Raw genomic sequence first — 20,040 nt, forward strand, 5'->3', positions numbered from 1 at the left:
AATTATCGCGTTCAGCATTGTGCGTCATATATGCCTCCAACTTCGCAATGGTTTCCTCGCACCCAAAAAGTCGCACATCGGGCTCTCGGCCATTCCCAAACGATACGGGTGCGCGTTCGTGAACGCCACTCCCAGCCACAAGCGGCACAGCAAGTTCGTTTTGCCGAGGGAAAGGCTAGATGGCAGTTGTATCTGTAGCTTGGGATCCAGTTTATGTAATCGTCCATTGAAATCACTTGAACTGCAGAGATCGTGTGACGTCTTGCGTCCAAGTAGGCGAAGTTCCCTGGCAGCGTCGGACCTCGCTAGAGGTGTTCGCGTCTGGGTATCTTCGTGGGCAGACGGGGCAGCCTTGTCAGCTAGGTTGTTGCAGACGATACCACAGTGAGCAGGAATCCATTGAAATATAATGTGGTGTCTTTTTCCGGAGCATGGTGGTGCGCTTCCCTGATGCCAAATATCATCTGCTCGGAAGTTCTGTGATGTAATGCAGACTTGATACTGTGAAGAACTGTCTTAGAATCGCAGAATATGACCCACTTCTCTATTGGCGCTTCGGTGATGTACATCATAGCGGCATGCAGAGCTGCTAGTTCTGCCGACGTAGATGTAGTCATGTGTGACAATTTGAATATAACTGCAACCTGCCTAGCTGGAACGACGAATGCGGCACTTGAGCTTGTAGGTAAGGTAGAACCATGGGCATATATTTGAATGTGGTCATGATACGTCTGGTGCAGTAATATGAGCGTAAGTTGCTTCAGAGCCGGCGATAGATGATTTGAATTTTTTGTAATTCCAGGAATAGCAAAATTCACTTGACGCTGTCGCAGGCACCACAGGGAATATGAAGGCTTCCCCACCGGTGTAAAAGATGTCAGTTTACGCGCTAATCACTCGTGAAAAGATCGCTTGAGGTCTCTCGGCTAGTAGGGCGGCCAAATGATGGTCGGCGATCCTTGACAGATGGCGAATGGGCGCTCCGAGAGAGTCGACAGCCACATGTGTCTAGATTATATGCTCTCCCGCGATGACAATTGTTGGTGCTCTCGAGGTGCACCGAGGCAGACCTAAACACGTGCGTAGAGCTTGACCTTGTATACTCTCCGATGCGCCAATGTTCATCTTGCATGCCTTTGAGAACACCGATAGACTGTAACGTAGGAGTCCGAGGTACAATACCCTGTACAGCTGCATCATATAATGGGCTAGGTGTACCCCAGTTTTTCCTGCAGAGAAATTTGAAGACCTGAGCAATGGCGAAGAACTTCTTCTTCACATAGACGCAGTGAGGGCTCCACGAGAGGTTGCGGTGAATGCTGACGCCCAGAAAGCGATGCGTCTTAACATAGGATACAGCTTGACCATTGATTGAAACAGGATACAATGACATTTGTTTGCGCATGAAACCATCCAGTGCGCACTTTTAAGTAAACAGACTGAGGCCTTGTTCCCGGAGATAAGACGCCGTCATTGTAGCCGCCCGCTGAATCCTGGCTCGTACCTGAGCACGAGTCACGGCAGAGGCCCAGATGCAAATGTCGTCGGCGTATATAGAGACATGAACTGTCTGCGGTGAGTACTCCGCTAGTCCTACCAGGACGAGGAGGAACAAAATGGGGCTCAACACTCCACCTTGCGGCGCACCACGGCAGATGTAATGGTCTGATGTTGGGCCGTCTTTCGACTGTAACAAAAAAGCACCTCTCAGTCAAATAGTACGGAATCAATTGATACATCCAGCCACCAACTCGAATAGCCCCAAGTGAGTTCAGTATGGCCTCATGGGCGACGTTCTCGTACGCTCCTTTTATATCTAGAAAATGGGCCATTGATAGGAGCTTGAGGCTTTTTTGATTTTGGACCCAGGTTACGATGTCAATGGACGAGCGACTTCGACGAAAGCCCATCATGGCGTCCGGATAGATGTTGAATCGTTGTAGGTACCATTCCAAGCTAGCAAGAATAATTCTTTCCATCACTTTTCCGACGCAGCTTGAAAGCGCAATCGGATGATATGGTGAGAGCTCGAGCGGGTGCTTTCCAGCTTTCAGAATGGGGATAGAGTGGCTCGATTTCCATTGTTTTGGAACGGCGCCGTTCTGCCAAGACTCACTGTAGTAGTTGAGCAGTCATCACGTGCGTCAAGTCCAAGGTGGCATAGGGCAGCATACGTGATGCCATCAGGTCCTGGTGACAAAGAACGCATGCAGGTCGCCAACGCAGGATTGGCCTCTTCAAGTGAAAAGGGCACGTTCATTTCTGGTGCACGTGCCTCAGGGATGCCATTCAGTGTTGCGTCAGTAATGATGGCAGCGAACCCAGCAACCCGTGCACGTGCGCGGAATTCTTCAGCCACTTGAAATTCCGTGCGGAGTTGGTAGAGGGCCAGAGCAGCAAAAGGCTTCCTTTGATGCGGAGATGAGCGAAGACGCCTAACCGTTCTCCGTATGTGCGAGAGCGATTTTTGAGGATCAAGAGACTGACAGATTGTTTTCCATCGCTTGTCTTCCAATTTATTCATACGACGCTGGACTTTCTTTTGTATGCGCCGTGAAGCCCTCAGATCCAAGACGGACTTCGTACGGCGATACTCCCTTTCCGCACGACCGAGCAGAAAGTGAGGACCAGTGGATGAACTTAGGTTTTCACAGAAATAAGCCGGAGCTAGATGGAACAGCGCTGTATCAAATCCACTTCGTCGTCGTCACCAAAGTTCGTGACAGGCAACTGAGACGGGCAATCACTAAGCTGCAGCACACTGCTCACCATACAAACGCCTTGCGTTTGTAAATATGATAAGTTGCTTGCTGCGACCACTTTATCTTCGCGCATTCCAGCGCACGTTGCCAGGAAAAGGACACTGGTTCGCAAAACTTTCGGTGGAAATTAAGATCATGTCGTCATGTCGCTTGGTGCAGTGCCCATCTATTGTTGGATTGGCTATATTATTAAACAGCGCGGTATTCCTGCAAAAATGCAACCTCGAAAATGACGTTGCGGGAGTATTCACATAGGACAAGACCGCTGGCTGTGTATTTTGATCTTTGAATCCGAACTCATGTCCTGCAGAAGCCCAGTCGAGTGACGAGGTGGTCATCATCCATTTGAATCTGCGAGCCTTGCCAGGGTGTTTTAACGTTTTTTTTTTAGAAACGTCGCCATCTTTTCGCTTAAGATTGCGTAGTCCATTCCGGTACCCACTAATCCTCCAACAGCGCATCTAATCGCCACTGGTATGTCGATCGATACTGGGCATTCCGTTCAGCTTCAGTTCACGTCGGATCAATACGTCCCTTGTTCGCGTCCATCGGAAGACTGCCAGCAGACTCGCCCGTGATTGCCGCTGCATTCAGTTTTCTCAGTGGTGACATGAAGATCGTGCGCTGGAATGTCGCAGGGGCGGTGGTGAAAAACGCCTTGACGATGGTGACCACGACTACCATGCGGTAGGCAGTGGCATGCCCTTTTGATCCAGATAATCTTCAATGTGCCGAGATCGTCGGCAAAGTCGGGCGGAGGCGAGTACGCGGGAAAGTCCTGCAAGTCGAGGAGTAGGAATCTACTTGGGGTATAAATGATCTGCCTCGCACCAGCGGAAGCACAGAGGGCGGCGGTCTTGTCTGTGACAAGCAGCCGACTTACGACTCGATATGCGTCCATCGTCGCCGTAATAAATCGGTTGCTCCAGCGGAAACACAACCTGAGGAGTGGCATGATGAAATTCTGGCGGCGTGCGTCGTTCTTCGATGTGCTCTAACGACTGGCCCGATTGAAGTTCTAGCGGATCAGCGACGTGAACAGCGGAGGATAGAAAGCAGGGTGCCTTAAAGCTTCTGTGTGGTCGCGTGGCGGTGTTCAGTCGGTGCAGGCACGGAGTTAGCAAAAGGAAAGGTGGACCGGAGCGCATGGTGCACTTCATCTTTTATAACATCGAAATGGTGCTCACCGAAGCACGTGACATGCCGTAAACCTTCTGTATCATTTCGTGCCCATCGGTGCTGATGAGATCACGAAGGTTGTAATTGTTGCTTCCCGTGGCCGTAAAAACGGTGGTAGAGGATTACGCGCTCACTTGGTGCTCGTAGAAGTTCAATGGATCTTTAAGCATCTTCTCCATATATACAACCTTGGATAAAAAATTACCGACAGTCTTCGAAGAGTTCCACATACCGCCAGCAAAGAGCTGCTCCTTCATTCCTCGCATCGGGTGACGCAACATGTCCTTGGTGATTCGTGAATCTGTTCTTCTGAATAGGTGCCTTATATCGTCAACGAGCGAAGTATTTCGGCTACAAGCTAGGCGCGGGCAAGAATAGCTCCTTCTGGTCATTCGCGGAGATCAGCACTGGTTTAAGTGTCCAATAGCTCACGGCGGAACTCACGCCACGACGTTTGTTTACCCTGACGGTTTTGAAACAACGTACGCGCAACATCCGCCAAGCAAAAGCATACATTTCTCAGTTTAGTCGCTTCGTTCGATTTGTATAAGCGGCCACGCGCTTGAAGTCAGCCATTGACTCTTCGAAGAACTCGCCATGGAAGAATCTCGGAACACGTGGGTTCCGAAGTATGTAGACTTTAAACGCGCTTTCCATGCCAGTAGAGTTGTTCTGAATAATGCACTGTCTTGAAGAGGCAGTTCCCGGATCCTGACAAACGCGTCGGTGGGACCTAGCTAGCGAGCGTGGTGGCTAGTGATGATGATGACCGCATGCTTTGGGAGTAGCCGGCGCGCTTCTTGTTGTAGCCTGCTTCTTCGCTTGCACGGTGGCCACTACTGCAGGTGGCAATAGATTATCTTGAGAAGCAGATAGGCATTCTCCAAAGTATGCGTCTTATTTGTGCACTTGATTGCCCCATTGTTGTACCAGGTTAGATTTAACGTCAAATATATTTTTTCTAGCGGTTACGGTGACTTGCCTCGAACATGTTTGCCAGTTAGGCATGACAGTTGCGAATGACAATAAGCAGCGCGTCTTCACTGACACTCTACAGCCATATCTATTGCACCGTCGGATCCTGCGCACGTTTGTTGCACTGTTCTTGCACCACATTTAATCTGTAGTTCTTACATGTGCCCTATAGAGGATGTAAAACAGCATAATAATGTTACCTAAACGCATGACGCAAGGGGTGATGGATGGGGCCGTACAGCAGCTGCGAGTACGCAATGCTCGCTGCTAATTTGTCTAGCCAAGCTTTGCTCGCCATGTCAGGTAACCTGTCGCAAAAAAAATTACGGAAGATGTGCTCTCATGATAACTGTCGACAGTAATGCGACTAGAACTACAGCTGGTGTAACGACAAATCATATTTCTGAAGTCATGTTCATTTAATATCGGCAGTGGTCATTTTGAGACTTTCGTTGCTTCGGCTATGTGCTACATACTCTGGTATCGTCGCAGTTCGCTATGCCACTTGCTTGCCAAGGTCGTCCTTGAGCATGGCGGAATGACCACGACTATATGATGTCGACGCAGTCACAGCAATGAAATGGTGAAAAAGGAATGAAGTCGATGGAACGACAATGGCAGTACGAAGACGGAATGAAGACAATGAGAAATTTTTTTAATAATGACGATATTAGAACAATGACAACGTGAGCACAATACGAGGACAATGGGATGAGAACTGTGACTACGATACCGTGACGTCGACTCTATGACGACAAATGGATGACGAAACCGAAATCACGAAGATGCCGCACTCACAAGGTATGATCATCCCGGTATGACAGCGGCTGCATGATATTTTCGGTCTGACTACGACGCAATGACGACGATAGCATGAAAACGATGGCCTAATCACAATTTAGTAACGACAGCTTGATTACGATAGAATGGCGACGAAGAATTGATGTCGGTAAAATAACGAAGGCGGTATAGCGACGACATATCGATTATGGTATAAGCACTATAGTATGACGATGAATGTGTGGCAAGGATGGCGTCACATCGACAGCATGATGAGAATTGGATTAGGAAGTGCGAACGATAAGGATGCATCGACCGCGACAGTATAACGCAATGGTATAAACAACGAGTACATGAGGACGACGGTATGACGACGATGGAACGACGACGCGAGCATGATAATGGTATCAGGACAATTTGATGACGGCTAGTGTATGAGAACAACATTGTGATAAAGAGTGTATTAGGAATCCTGCATGACAAGGACGGCGTGAGTAGAGTCGGATAACAAGGCTGGTGTAACGACGATAGAATTGAATTAGTGAATTATGGGGTTTAACGTGCCAAAACCACTTTCTGATTATGAGGCATGCCGTAGTCGAGGACTCCGGAAAATTTCGACCACCTGGGGTTCTTTAACATGCACCTAAATGTAAGTACACGGGTGTTTTCGCACTTCGCCCCCATCGAAATGCGGCCGCGGCGGCCGGGATACGAACCCGCGACCTCGTGCTGAGCAGCCCAACACCATAGCCACTGAGCAACCACGGCGGATTAAAGACGATAGAGCGACAACGATGACACCCGGACCTAGGGACAATGAATGCATGATAACGTTAAGACGACGATGGCGGGAAGAAAACGGCGTGAACACGGCAGCATCACTACACTTCGGTTACCAAGATTAAAAAATTAAATTATGGGGTTTTATGTGCCAAAAGCATTATCTGATTACGAGGGACACCGTAGGGGGGAACTCTGGAAATATGGACCTCCCGGGGTTTTTTAACGTACAGCTAAATATAATTACACAGGTGTTTTCGCATTTCGCTCACATCGAAAATTACAAAGATACTATGGTGACGCTTCAGACCACGATTGCACCACGACCATTTGGACGTTCCTGAAGAACCAAGCTATTCGACAACATTCGTCACTGGGTTGGCGTAGAAGGCGCGGCGATGACGGCCTGACGAGAGTGAGATCACGAAGCCGGAATGACGGCGATTAACGACCACAAGTGCATCACGACTAGAAACACTAGCGCTATCGCGCAAGCTAGTACACAACTTGAATCACTGTGGCGGCGTTAGAGCACGGACGGACGGACAGACGGACGGATGGATGGATGGATGGATGGATGGATGGATGGATGGATGGATGGATGGATGGATGGATGGATGGATGGGCGGGCGGACGGATGGATGGATGGATGGGCGGATGGATGGATGCATGGGCGGGCTCAAAACGCACGAAGTAGGCAAAGAATGCTTTTTGAATAGAAAAGTAAAGTTAATCTCGTAATTTTTTTTCCGGCATGAACTTAGGGTTTACGGTCATCCAAAGGAAACCATTGATGCCTTCACTGGTTTCTTCAATGAGTCAGTGTACAGATCTCACGAATTCGAAGCTTCATTTACTCGTCTTCTTCATTCATTTTTCATGTCACCGACAACACTTCACGAGGTACTTCCTGTCATAACAATATTGAAAACCACAGGCGTGGAGCTTGATGGCATTCAACATTATCACATAAAAATGATCACTGATCAAATATCGCATGCTATTTCTGTTTTATTTAAAATATATTCAAAGGAGGAGTTTTTCCAAATGAGCTAAAGCAAGGAAAGATTACTGCCGTTTTCAAAAAATGTGACCACTCATTACTGATTATTGGCCCATTTGCATTTTGCTTTTCTTCAGTAACGTAACAGAATGATTATGGGTAATAGGTTTAACACAATATCTTTCAAAATTTAATGCTTTTTTAATCAGTTCGGATTCCGGCAGGTTTACTCTACTGGCATAGCCCTAGTCTCCCTAACCGATACTTCGTAGAAAAATATTCATGATTGAAATTTTAATGGGTCAGTATTTTCTACCTTAAAGCATTTGATACAATTGATGATTCTATTCTCTGTAAAAAGCTTGAAATAATGAAATTTGTGGTCCCCCTCTGCTACTTTCAAGGAGTTACTTAGATAGCCGAATCCAAATTGTCGGCGTTTATGATGCTGTCTTCGGTATGATAAAGCCTAAATTAGATGTGCCACAAGGGTCCATTATTTGCCCTATTCTCTTTGTAATTTTTATAAATGATATGCCTAGCTATCCTAAATAATGGCAATGTATGGTATATGCCGATGACTTGATGAGACTAAATTCTGCCAATAGCATTTCTGCACTGGCGACTAAGCAGAGCTGTGGTATTGCTAACATTCAGGAATTGTGCAATAAAAAGAAACTACAAATAAACCCCCGAAAATCAAAATTTGTTGTTTTCAACTCTAGGCAACTTTTCATAAATAATATACCTCCTCTATTATTTGGACCGTATGATGTAATGCGATTGACTATGCCACATACTTGAGAGTCAAATTGGACCGCAATCTTCAATTTCGTCATCATATTGCCTCTGTGAAAAAGAAAATAGCCTACGGAATGCGAGTCCTCATCAGAGCACGTTCCCATTTTAGCTCTAACACACTACTGTCACTCCGTTACGCATTTATTTATTGACATGGCAAATATACTGTGACGTCCCAGCGAAACACATATAAAACCCATATTTGCTCGTTGGAAGCCATTATAAATCTAGCCATCAGGTTACTAACCCATAGCTCTTAAAATATTAATGCAATTGAACTGCTCAGAAGTAATAACATGCTCCCCATAACTCCGATAATGAACTACAATTTCGGCATATTGTTTTATAAGCTGATCAGCAATCAGCTCCTGGTTACATAACGAGATTTGCATCTAGAAAAACTTTATTTGCTTAATATGCGCACTAATTATGGTAAATTCACGTTTAGTTTTTCTTGCTTTTCATTGTGAAACTCGTTGCCTTTAGTTATAAGAGAGCGTAACACCACATGTAAACATGTATGTTAAAATGTTTTTGATTAATCTGCGGTAATTGCTGGTCGTCTCTTTATATTTGTTGTTCTAGCTCACGCATCATACTGTGTTGATATGCCTTTGTATTATACACCTTTGATGTACATCTGTTCACCCTCCACCTTTGTTTCTTTTTATTATTATATTTTTCTTTTCTTTTTTATCTTTATTTGCGTATTTCTGCTCAACATGCGTTTTATCTTAGTTCTACATCTTGACTTCTTTGTGAAGAGGAAGCTTTAGCTCGCGTGCTCCTATCTAAATATATGTAAAAGGAGAATGCTTTTTCTCGTCAACTGCTATACGAAATTTGGCGATGTTGTGGCCTTTAAAAGAAAAACCTGAAATCTAGTGACTGTTGGTGTCGAATTTTTTATTTACGTCGTAAATTTAGGTCCTGAAGAGTGGCAAAAATTTTCAGAAAACGAAACTGTGAAGTTTACAACTGTGTTTCTCAGCAATGAAAAATGATGTCACAATTATGTTAATTGCATCCAACAGCACATTTACAGCGGATAAAATTGATACGTTACACATGAATCGAAAAAAAAATCGTAATATGGAAACACAACTTTTGAAGAACCCTTGTACACAACGTAAAAAATACCCCAAGGATATAAATTGACATATCGAATTTGTCCGCTTTTAATGACCTAATGGATGCCGTTTACAGAACCGCTATATCTGTTTTTGATGCAGATATATTAATTTCTGTTTCGCGCTTCTACTTTTTGCAAACTTTCGAATATTTGAAAACATTTTTAACAAAATTCAGGTCTTGAATCGAAATTACGCTCTTAACGGTCGCTACAAATTAACTTTCTTTCTCAAATGCAAATTATTTCCTTAAAATCGGTCCAGTGGGTATCTCAGAAAGAACGTTTTTGCTTTCCTCATGTATTTAAATAGGCCGCATCGAAGTTAGGCCCCAGCTGAAGCTTCCTCTTAATGTCATTATATTGGTTTATTTTGCTGCCGTGTAGTAGGCAATTCCTCTCACCACTTAACCTAGACCAGAGGTCCCAATACAGTCTTCGACTACAGGGCTTTCTTTTGCATTTCATATCTCTCGACACATGTAACCACTTTGAAGCAATAAGCTTTGAAAGCCTTTGAAACTTTGAAAATCACATAGAAATAAACGAAAGGAAAAGATTTTGGCCAATTGGTACCAAACGCAGCTGCACAGTGTAACATTGACAGATTTTTCCGCAACGCTAACAAAACGGCCAACTTGCAATCGTTTCTGTATCTGTAATGTACGCTGAACGACAACTTCACCGCATGCTGCCGCTTGTTTATGTACATATTTAGCGTTGATAACACCTAATTCCTGTGTACTTTACGTACGCTCTACATCAGCATTTTATGTGCAGCATATTAAACACAGTCACTACCAAACGTCTGTTTGGTAAAGAGCGAGCCTTCAGACAGACTGGTACAATGGCCAGAGCTGGGACGGATTGCGCGTATTTCATATCAGGTTTCTGCAGAGCTCCACATATGCAGGATTCACTACTCTAAGAGTACAAAGCCGAATACTCTAAGAGTATCAATGCGTACTAGCACCTCAAAACATGTTCTTTGAGCGTATGCAAAACCACAACGTCGCATACGATGCTGCAGTTCTTGCAACCATTTTCCATGTATTTATTTGTATGATTCACGGTATGATTCAAGCAGTTTCCCCAAGACGCGCCAAGGGAGCAGGCGAGTAAGCATATGGGTCACTCACGCCTGATTGCGAATGAAAACTGAAGGCGATTTGAAGCAGTCAGCTGAGATATCTGTTCGGGGAAAAGCTACGCTTTCTTCCGTTGGTTACCTAATCTTTATGTTAATTTGTGCATCCCAGTTTAGACATCGTGAACTTTGTAATTGCAAAAATATGCAACATGGGCGCATTTCCACTAATGAATTAGGCACTTTGCTGCATGAACGTAATTTCATCATTGCTGTATTTGGGGCAAGCACACATTGTCATAGTACGACTTAGATATGCACAGAACAGAATGCTTTGTCTCTGTGAAAGCGCGCACGAACGCAGCAAAAGCAAATGCAAAAGTTGTTCTAGAAGTTATCAGAGCGTCCACTGTGCCGGCTGCGCCCACTCAGTCATGCTGCACTGCAACGCACATGGAAGGAGTGTTGACGCAAGGCAAACGTGTATTTGCCTGTTTAGCGTGTTTATTCCGTGCGTATGCTAACCTATAACATGCGAAAAGAATCTAGCGCCATTCGTCGGATGTACTTTTGTGAAAGTGCTGCTGCATGCATCTAAGCGTACCCGCGGAACAGTCAAAAGGATGCTTCTCAAGAGCCTTTAGCGGCAGCCATTTTATAAAGGAAAAAAATGTTTCGTTTGATTTCGTTTTCTAAGGCGTTTGCTGCTTTTGTACTGTTTGGTGAATAATTAAAGAACATCAGTGGAATCGTGCATGCGATATTAGGTTATATTTAACCAATATGAACACAAAAAGCTAGTTTAATAAATATAATTGTGGTGGTGAACCATCTCTGTAAAATAATTTCAATTACTGATTTCAAGCTGGCTATTCAGTTAGCTAAATCAGATCATTGGCTGGCGCACTGTAATTTTCGTCAGATCATTTTCAGATGCTATACAAGTATACATTGCTATTGATTGCAAGGAACGCAGCATATGTCTCAGTATCCGGTATGTCGGATAGCGTACTGCGCAAGGTGCTGACTTTGAATTACCGCACCGGTTTAAAACCGATACTTTTAAGTCGTGGAAGAATGTGCACTAACGCATATTAATTGCTTTGCTTTCTTTCATCGTAAAGACTGAATAAAAATATTTCGTTGAGTCCCGGAAAGCTTACGTGCTTAGCTCGTATGTATACTTTCGCTCACACATGCAGTGGGCAAAATGTATCCAGTGAAACCTTCTTTCTGAGCATGCATGCTCTGATGTTTCATATTCTAGATGTCTGTAAGTACAAAGACCGATACTTCAGAGGTACTATACCATCTCTAACGTCTCCTTGTGAGCGGTGGACATGCCGGCCTGACTTGCGCCAAGTAATAGTTGCAAGGTGAGCGTACCAATCATAATTAGTAGTGTATATTGGGCATAAGCCCGCTTTAAATAAGTTCGAAATTACATGTCCATTTAAAGCGAGCAAACCTAGATTCTGGAATTCTTACGATCATGTTACTTGCGAAGACTAGCAAGCTTCATGGAAAGACGTGAGGTGTTTCTTGTCCTACATATTCAAATGCGTAAGCATTCCTACGGTTGCTGACAAGAAAACTGTCCGTCCGTCCTTCCTTCGCCTAAGACGATCGCTTTCAAGATAGAGCGAGCCAGCTTTAGAAGAACGGGACGAGTGTGCGAGCAGTGGCAGGGAATCATGGGCGTGCGCCAACTTAAAATCTGGGCGTAGGCCAAGTTACTCCTAAGTGTATGCCACTTTGAAATTAGAGGGCGGGCCAACATAAATTTTGAGGAGGGTCAGCTTGAAGTTTGTTGGCGGGCCAAATTATATTTGAGGATGGGCCAACTTGAAATTTGGCGATGGGCCAACTAAAATTTGAGAGCGTCCCATCGTAAATTTGGGGCTGGGCCAACTTAAATTTGGGGATTGGCTAACATCAAATTTGGGTGTGGGCCAACTGGAGATATTGGGATGGCCCAATGTCCAATTGGACGCTGCAGCGTGTCGTTCGAGTTACGAACACCTCGCGGACAAGCGAGCGCGTTGAGATGCTTGGAGCATTTTCATTGCGCCTTACAGAGGCGCAGTCGGAACGCAGGCGAGAGCTCGTCTGGACAAGGAATGTACGCACAGAACGCAGCCTTGCGTGAGTGACAGCGAGGGTGACATAACGCCACGGCGATGCACTCTCCAATCATTCAACGCCTGACGCGTTACTGTGGCAGCTTGTGTGCGTTTTCGACCGCTCTCCTCCGTTGAGCCGCACTCATGCCTGGCGTTCCGGCCCAATTGCTACAATGGCATTGAATAGGTCGGATGGGGTCGCTACAACCTACCGCCATCGACAACAACCGCACGTGACGTCACTGCACTAACGCTTTAAATCTAACATGCCGAGGATGACGAGGCCGTCTTTGACGAAGATTGGTCCTTCTATCGAAACGTTGGCGTGCCTTAATGAGGCACCGTATCCCTGTTTATTACCTTTATACCGCGGTCTGCATATTGATGTTATTCAGAGACGGGACTGCCAGCTTCACTGACAGTTGGCATCGGCCTGGCAAAAACATAATAATAAGCTCTAAAGCATAAACTTTCCAGCGAAAAAAGTGTCTTCTAGCAGGTCTTATTTTGTATAGTCACGTCGTAACTGTTAATTTAAAACACGTGGGATTATTTCAGTTATAGGTATAGAGCCTAAGTTAATATTTATGGGCTATTTATATTTACCATGCTCAGGCACTCACCATTATGTCAAGTCCACTGGCAATAAATTTAGGCATTCAGGAGTTTAAGACATAAAAAGAAAGAATATATCCATGTTGTAACTGCGCGCTTCAGTATTATTTAAATTTATCCCACCCTGTTCTCGTTGATATAAGTTCTAACGAGTAGACCTATTCTATTTGATAATACAATACCTTTTTCTGCTGTTTCATTGTCGTCTAGGTGTCAGGAAATAGAAGAGGAGCTCGCACCCCATTGCCAATGGGAAGCCAGAACAAATCAACCATTTCCTGAATGTTGCAGAAAGAAAGTGTGCCGTTGGTATTACCTTACACACTTTCCTGGCATACCTGTCCTTCCCTTTAGCTCTAAGAGGTAAATGTGGCAATATGGAGCACTAGAAACAATACTTGCGTAATTTGAGTAGATGTGCTGTTTAAAATAAAGAAACAAGGTTGCGATTAAAAAGATGCAGGTTGTGTGTGATTTTGATAATGTTATTCAGTTGGATGAAATCCCCAATTTGGAGAAGTACTCGCGAAAGGGAAGAGTTGTTATCTATTCTGCAGAAGTACAAAGTTACAAAAATGTGCGAACATATTTTTCTTTCATTATAGTAAAGTTGCCAACCATATCTACAAGTAATCTACAAGTATTCGCCATTACCCGTATCTCTACCATTCACCATCACCAACATTCACCACCATCTGTACAAGTAATTCACCGCTGCAATGAAGAGATGCGTCAGTGAACGGTTTCTAGCTGTGCGCTGCACACTAACAAGGTTCAAGACAGACCCATAACCTGAACCAAAGCGAAATCTCGCATTCGATCTTACCGCATAATCTAGGATGGTTACCAAGGCAAATTATAAATAAAAAATGAATAACTGTTTCTTGCGGACCACACTTCAGTATGGTGTTTGAAAAATTGCCGAAGTTTTCTAAGCTGCTCTCCTTCGCTGCTACTACTTAAAATTCTTGTGCCAATGAATCTGAGCTTGGACACTTCAGAATGTATTTATCACGTGTAAATAACACATAAGAATGTGGAAGGCACCACCGTCTGCTTACTTTTGTAACTCTATTTGACATGGCAATCTAACCGCTTAACGCTTTATCAGTTGTTCGGCTTCGCATTCTCTACATTAGAGGCAATAATAGTTTCATAGCATAAGAGCGCGTACACGTCTGTATTTGTGTGTGCGTGTGCTTGTGTGTAACGTATCTGTTGATATTTCATTGGGCATGTGTCGCAGAGCCGCTAAATACATCACGATTTTGGCTTTACTGAAGCACCAGCATCACTGCTGCGACGGAGAAAGGCTGCTCTAAAACTCCTTTGCAATTGGATGTCAAGTATTACGATTGGAGGCTACCTCATTCATTGAATTATTGTTATCGTTAACTAAAGCGGCAATTATTTATCGGATTTATTACATTATGTATATTTATTATGTTATTCCAAGGGCACCCAAGATGGTCAGTAAACAGCAATCGAAGGCTGTGACATCCTCGTCTTGTTTGCTGCATACACACTTAGCCGGCGTTCATTTTCTCTTGTTTCATGTCATGAGCCATTGCGGTAAAATCACCAGCACTGTGCACCTTTAACACATCAGTACTCGACTGAGTTAGGTATGGCTCTTGCTTTACAGCGAGAAAAGTTAGTATCTGTGCATTTTGAAGGACACAGCCAACAAGCAATGACGTCAAGGACAACACGGGGGAAATTACTTGTACGTACTAATTGAATTAAAGAGAGATAGTGAACTTTATTGAGAACCAGCAGTTTAACCGGCTGGGCCTAGGCCTCCCACGATGGGACGTCGAGGTCTTGCCTCTTCGCCGCTTCGTATGCCTGCTGCGTAGCCCAGAGTTCTTCGTTGAGATGGGAGCTGAGCAGGACCACGTGCTATCTCCACGAGAGTAGTAGGGTCGGCGCGTATCCATTGATAAATTTCGCGTGGTATTGAGTTTTGTCTCCCTGTTGGCGGTGGCACGTTATATCAAGCTTGGTTAGAATGATGCGACCCGTTTCCGTGAGGGTATTGATGCGTGCCCTCCCAGGGCCTGTGCGGCAGTGTTGCTGATTCAGTTTTACAGATCTTGCACGTGTGGCTTGGGTAAAGTCGGGGTATATGATAGGATAGCGTGTAAGGGAGGGATATGTATCGGTCTGTAACAGGCGAAGGGTGGTTGCCTGTGTTCCGTTTAACTTGCAGTGAGGGGGGGGAGGTTCTTATTTTGAGGTAAAATGACTTCACAAGGTCGCTGCATCTTGTAAGGTGGTCGCATTCTGCGGGTGCACCTGCACCGTCTCCGGTACGGTTGACTAGTTCTCGCGCTACGCAGTGTGCAACCTCGTTGAGGTTGGTGAGGTGTGGGTGGACATCACCGGCCTTTGCTGGGATCCAGACGAGGGTTATTTGATTTTGAAACGAATGCGGGGCTTATTGTAATATACAGAGCGATTGTTTGGAAATACGAGCCTTGATGTAGTTGTTAATAGTTATGCGACAATCGCTCAGTATGGTGTGACAGGCTGGGTCAAGATTGGCCAGGGCGATCACCACTTCTTCGGCCGTCCCGGCATCTTGGGTAACTACGCTGGCAGCATGTTGGAACAAGCCGCCTGCTGTTGTAACCGTCGCAAAGCGACGTTAATCTTCGTGTTCAGCTGCGTCGACGAAGATGACGCCCGCGTTGTTGACAAAAGCTTTGACGGTGAAGGTTGCTCGTGCCTTCCTGCGTTCTTTGTTTTGGTCTGGGTACATGTTTTTGGGAGTAGGGTCGGTGTGCATCCATTGCTGAATGTCCTGTGGTATTGGGTTTTGTCTCCTTGTTGGCGATGGGAGGTGATATCAAGCTTGGTTAGAATGATGCGGCCCGTTTCCGTGAAGGTACGCCGCTCAACTTGGGATCGACGTTGCGCTTCGATAAACTCGTCTAGTGTGTTGTGGATACCTAATTATAGCAGACGCGTTGTTGGTCGCTGTGAACCCGTGTGATCACTGCATTGAGGCTTCATTCTGTTATGCGCCATTTGGTTATATACATAAAGCCCACTATAAAAACATATTCACATAGTTTACTCTCAGCGTCTGCCTACCTTTCGGGCAAGAAGCCGCTTTGGGAAACTTCATTGCGGCGACCGCACGCAGTGGCGTTCTCTATACGGATTCAGTAAAGAGATAGCTTCTGTAAACGGTTCTGTGCTTTCAGTCCAAAACTTCCCTCGTTTTGAGAGTACTTACATAAATGTCCAGCAAAGCTGCCGCGTGGCGTTTTTATTGAGCGCCGTAAGCGAAACTTATGAGGAGCACGCCGCGTGATCCCTCATACTATGCAGGAGAGGCGCTTCCGACAGATTACGACTCCGCAAGTCCTCGCCCCCTATATAAACATCGCTGCAAAGTACGCCTCTCTTCTCTACAATATTTCACCGGTTGAAGAGTGAAAAGCAGTGAAGCGCACTTAGATCGCTCAACGTAGCCACAGCTTGTCCTTGTGATTTTTATGAGACCAATACTTGGCCCAATAAATTGATGGGTACCATTCCTGCCTAGTTACCCTCCTTAATCCTTAAAGGTAAAATATTCATTGGCCATATACTCTTCATTAGGCCCCATGACGATGCGAAACCTTTTGATTTACTTCCCGTTTCAACGAGGTTGAGCCAGCTACATCCTTAAGGTGCAAGTCCTCACCAAAAATTATTTTCTAGACCTCACGGTATGCCTAGGAAACGGCCGCTTATCTACTAATATATATGAAAACGCTAAAGACTCAAACAATATCTTTCATTTCGACAGCAACCATGCTAATAATTACAAGCCAAGTAAGCCTTACACTCAATCCGGGTGCCCTACACGCATTTTCTCAGACGAAGCTCAAGTAAACGGCAGCTGCCACAAATTGCATGTGCCCTCTTAAACAGAAATACCCCTCTCAATTGATAAATGACGTAGTCGCACATGGAGGACAACTTTATAGTAAAGGACACCTTGCCACAGCGAAAGAACTTTGTAGGCTTAATAATGCTAACCTTGTCATCCGGCGCAGTGTAGCGTGCGTGAAATCGCAAATATTAAAGAAAGAACTGTGTAACATGCATGCTGGTGCAAAGTGAGCGCCTTGATAAAGTTTTTCCGGAACCACCTGGTGCCGTTTATCTGTGTTGCGGGAATTTGCGTCTCTACACACTTCGAAAATCGGAGATAATTCTGTTTCGAATATATTCCCTTTATTAACATATTCAACTTCAAGGGGGCTCCCTCTTTCAGTTGCGGTATATTGGTCGGACCATAACTGCATTTCGGTAACGCTGTATTAACTGTACGGCACATGCGCACTCTTTCATTTGCTAATATCAAGTCAATTCCCCAGCACCTTGAGATGTGGAGTCAAGGAGTCAAGCCCCCTGACTCCTTCAGGGCGGCCATCTTAAAATCCGGATTCATGTGATATCATTGGGAATAACTGCGGGAGCATTTCCGCATTACTACGTTTAACACTGTTTCTCATGACGTAAGTGAAAGCCCGGGAGAACTAGCCAGCGCACTCGCCTAGTAGGTTTGCTACTCTTGCTTGTTTATTCACGATACCCGGCCATTAGACTATTTATCTCCATTGCAATGCTACCAGGAAATTGCGAAGTGTTCCTCTATATTTAATGTCTTCTGTATCTCACTCAGCAGTCATACGACATGTTGTCACCGCGATATCAAGGTTTCGTGCGTATATCTCTCACGGCTTGTCGTGCCTTGCAATGATGCCATGTGAGCAATGCGCAGTGAACCTTCATAATTAAAACGGCTTTGTTTTGGTCAATACATCTCACGGATTTCTGAAAACGCGAAAATCAGTCGATCCCAAATGAAATCACAGGGTCTGAAAGGTTTAAAAAGGCAACGGGTTCACGGATGCAGCGCTGGGGAAAACTTACGCCAACAGCAACGCAGAAATATTTGTTTACTGCGATAATAGCGCCATCGTTTACCTGGTTGAACTCCGCGCCTCTATGTGGCGCCACCAACTCGCCCGGTCACAAATACGTTTCTGGTAAAGCGGTATTACGGAAACTATAGCGGAATACCCGGAATGTTAGATGTGCAGTTTCAAAATAGTGTACAAAGTCAGCAAATAATAAAAAATATACTCGTATTTACACGCCGTGTACTAATCTGTCACCGCCACACTTATACGCTTAATGTCATTTGCCGCAGATCGCGCCGATATTTGTAAAATTTTTCCCTTTCTTACAAAGAGAAACTCGCCCAGACACATGGCCACTGAGACCCCGTGATAGGTAGCTCTGCCTATCGGTGGTTCCAGGTAAATTTTGGTACACACGCGCGTAGTCAGCTGCTAAGCGCCATGACCGCATTGTAGTGCTCTGCGTTTCATATATCTGTCCACTCCTGAGCGGGTGCGTACTTTTTTTTATTTCCCTGGTGTTTGAGATTGCGTTCTCTAGCGGTTACCGATAAATATATAATTGAACATGCTCAAACCAAGACAGCGCAGTACAGTGTAGTGTAGACCTTTTACAACATAAGTCGCTAATAACCGTTTATATAAACGGTACTGCCCTATGCCCAAAACAACATTTCTCAGACTGCATACGCGCAAAACATGTAGACCAAGCAGCAACGCACATTTGAAAACTAAAGCATGCGACCAGTATCACCCGTTTAAGTTTACGACCGTTGAAAGGCTAATCTTTGAGGACCCGCGGTGTTTGGACAAATGAATGCACACGCACACACACACAAAAAAAATGTTTACGCATTAATACGCCAAGACGCTGAGTAATATTTCAGACAGCTATGTTTTCTCTGACCCAGCAACGTAGAACGGTGACCAAAATTTTAGTTCTGATCCGCGTGCTTTATGTCGAAAACCAGGAGACCATACTACGTATGCGGCATCTTAGTGTTGTGCGTGTCGTTGTCGAGGTGGTTCCTCCGCCTCCACCGCAGAAGAGCGGGCGAAACCGGCACTGGTCTTTCTATGTAATCGTCAGGTATGATTGCTGGCAGATTCCTATTGTGGAGTTGCAAGGCTTTGAGGAGGGCCAGCACCATGACCTTTAGAAGCGCGGCTTATTTAGCATGCAACAACGATATGTAGAAACTTCTGTTGATGAAGGGTCAGGCACCAAGATCTCGAGTTCTCTCCTCAAGTGAGGTGTAGATGATGCGCCCTAAGCACAAGTCTAGATTTTTCCCTAACCCATAAATAATCGACATTGTAAATCTGGGCGATTACCTATGTCCTGTTACGAAGGAAACCACACATCATATTGCCGGCGAGGAGTTATGGAGTCGCCATCTATCGGAAGAGCGTCGCTGGTGTAGTATGAGGGATCACTCGACGCATTCCTCCTATGTTTTGCTGTCAGCGCTCACTGAAAACACCACGCGCTAGCTACACCACGCGCGAGCTCTCCCGGACATTTCTGTAAGCACTTTCGAAACGAGAGAAGTCTTTTTACTGTCTCAATTATAATCTTGGGCAAACTGAAAGCACAGAATCGTTAACAGACGCTATCTCTTTACCGAATACGTACAGTGAATGCCACCGCGCGCGGTCGCCGCGATGGAGTCTCCCGAACCGGCTTTTTGCGGGAAAGGTAGGTAAACGCTGAGAGCAAACTATGTGAAATATGTTCTTGTAGTGTTTGTGCAACTAAGTGGAGCGTCTAGAATGAAGCCTTAATGCAGCGATCGCACAGATTCGGAGCGACCGACTGCGCGTCTGCATGCTTGCCCGCGCACTGTTTCGCTTTCACCGCGTGAGCGTTTTCGCACC

General features: G+C 45.2%; 1 long non-coding RNA gene across 1 annotated transcript in view; it reads left to right on the forward strand.

Moving 5' to 3' along the window:
- Positions 1–13,676, forward strand: part of LOC142574162 (uncharacterized) — a 38,466-nt gene extending 24,790 nt beyond the window's left edge. The window contains exons 4-5 of the long non-coding RNA XR_012826443.1: positions 11,767–11,875; positions 13,448–13,676. This is a non-coding gene — a long non-coding RNA (uncharacterized LOC142574162). The remainder of the gene's footprint in view (positions 1–11,766; positions 11,876–13,447) is intronic.
- Positions 13,677–20,040: the final 6,364 nt, after the last annotated feature.

This window comes from Dermacentor variabilis, chromosome 3, assembly GCF_050947875.1.
Source record: "Dermacentor variabilis isolate Ectoservices chromosome 3, ASM5094787v1, whole genome shotgun sequence".
Lineage (NCBI taxonomy): Eukaryota > Metazoa > Arthropoda > Arachnida > Ixodida > Ixodidae > Dermacentor > Dermacentor variabilis.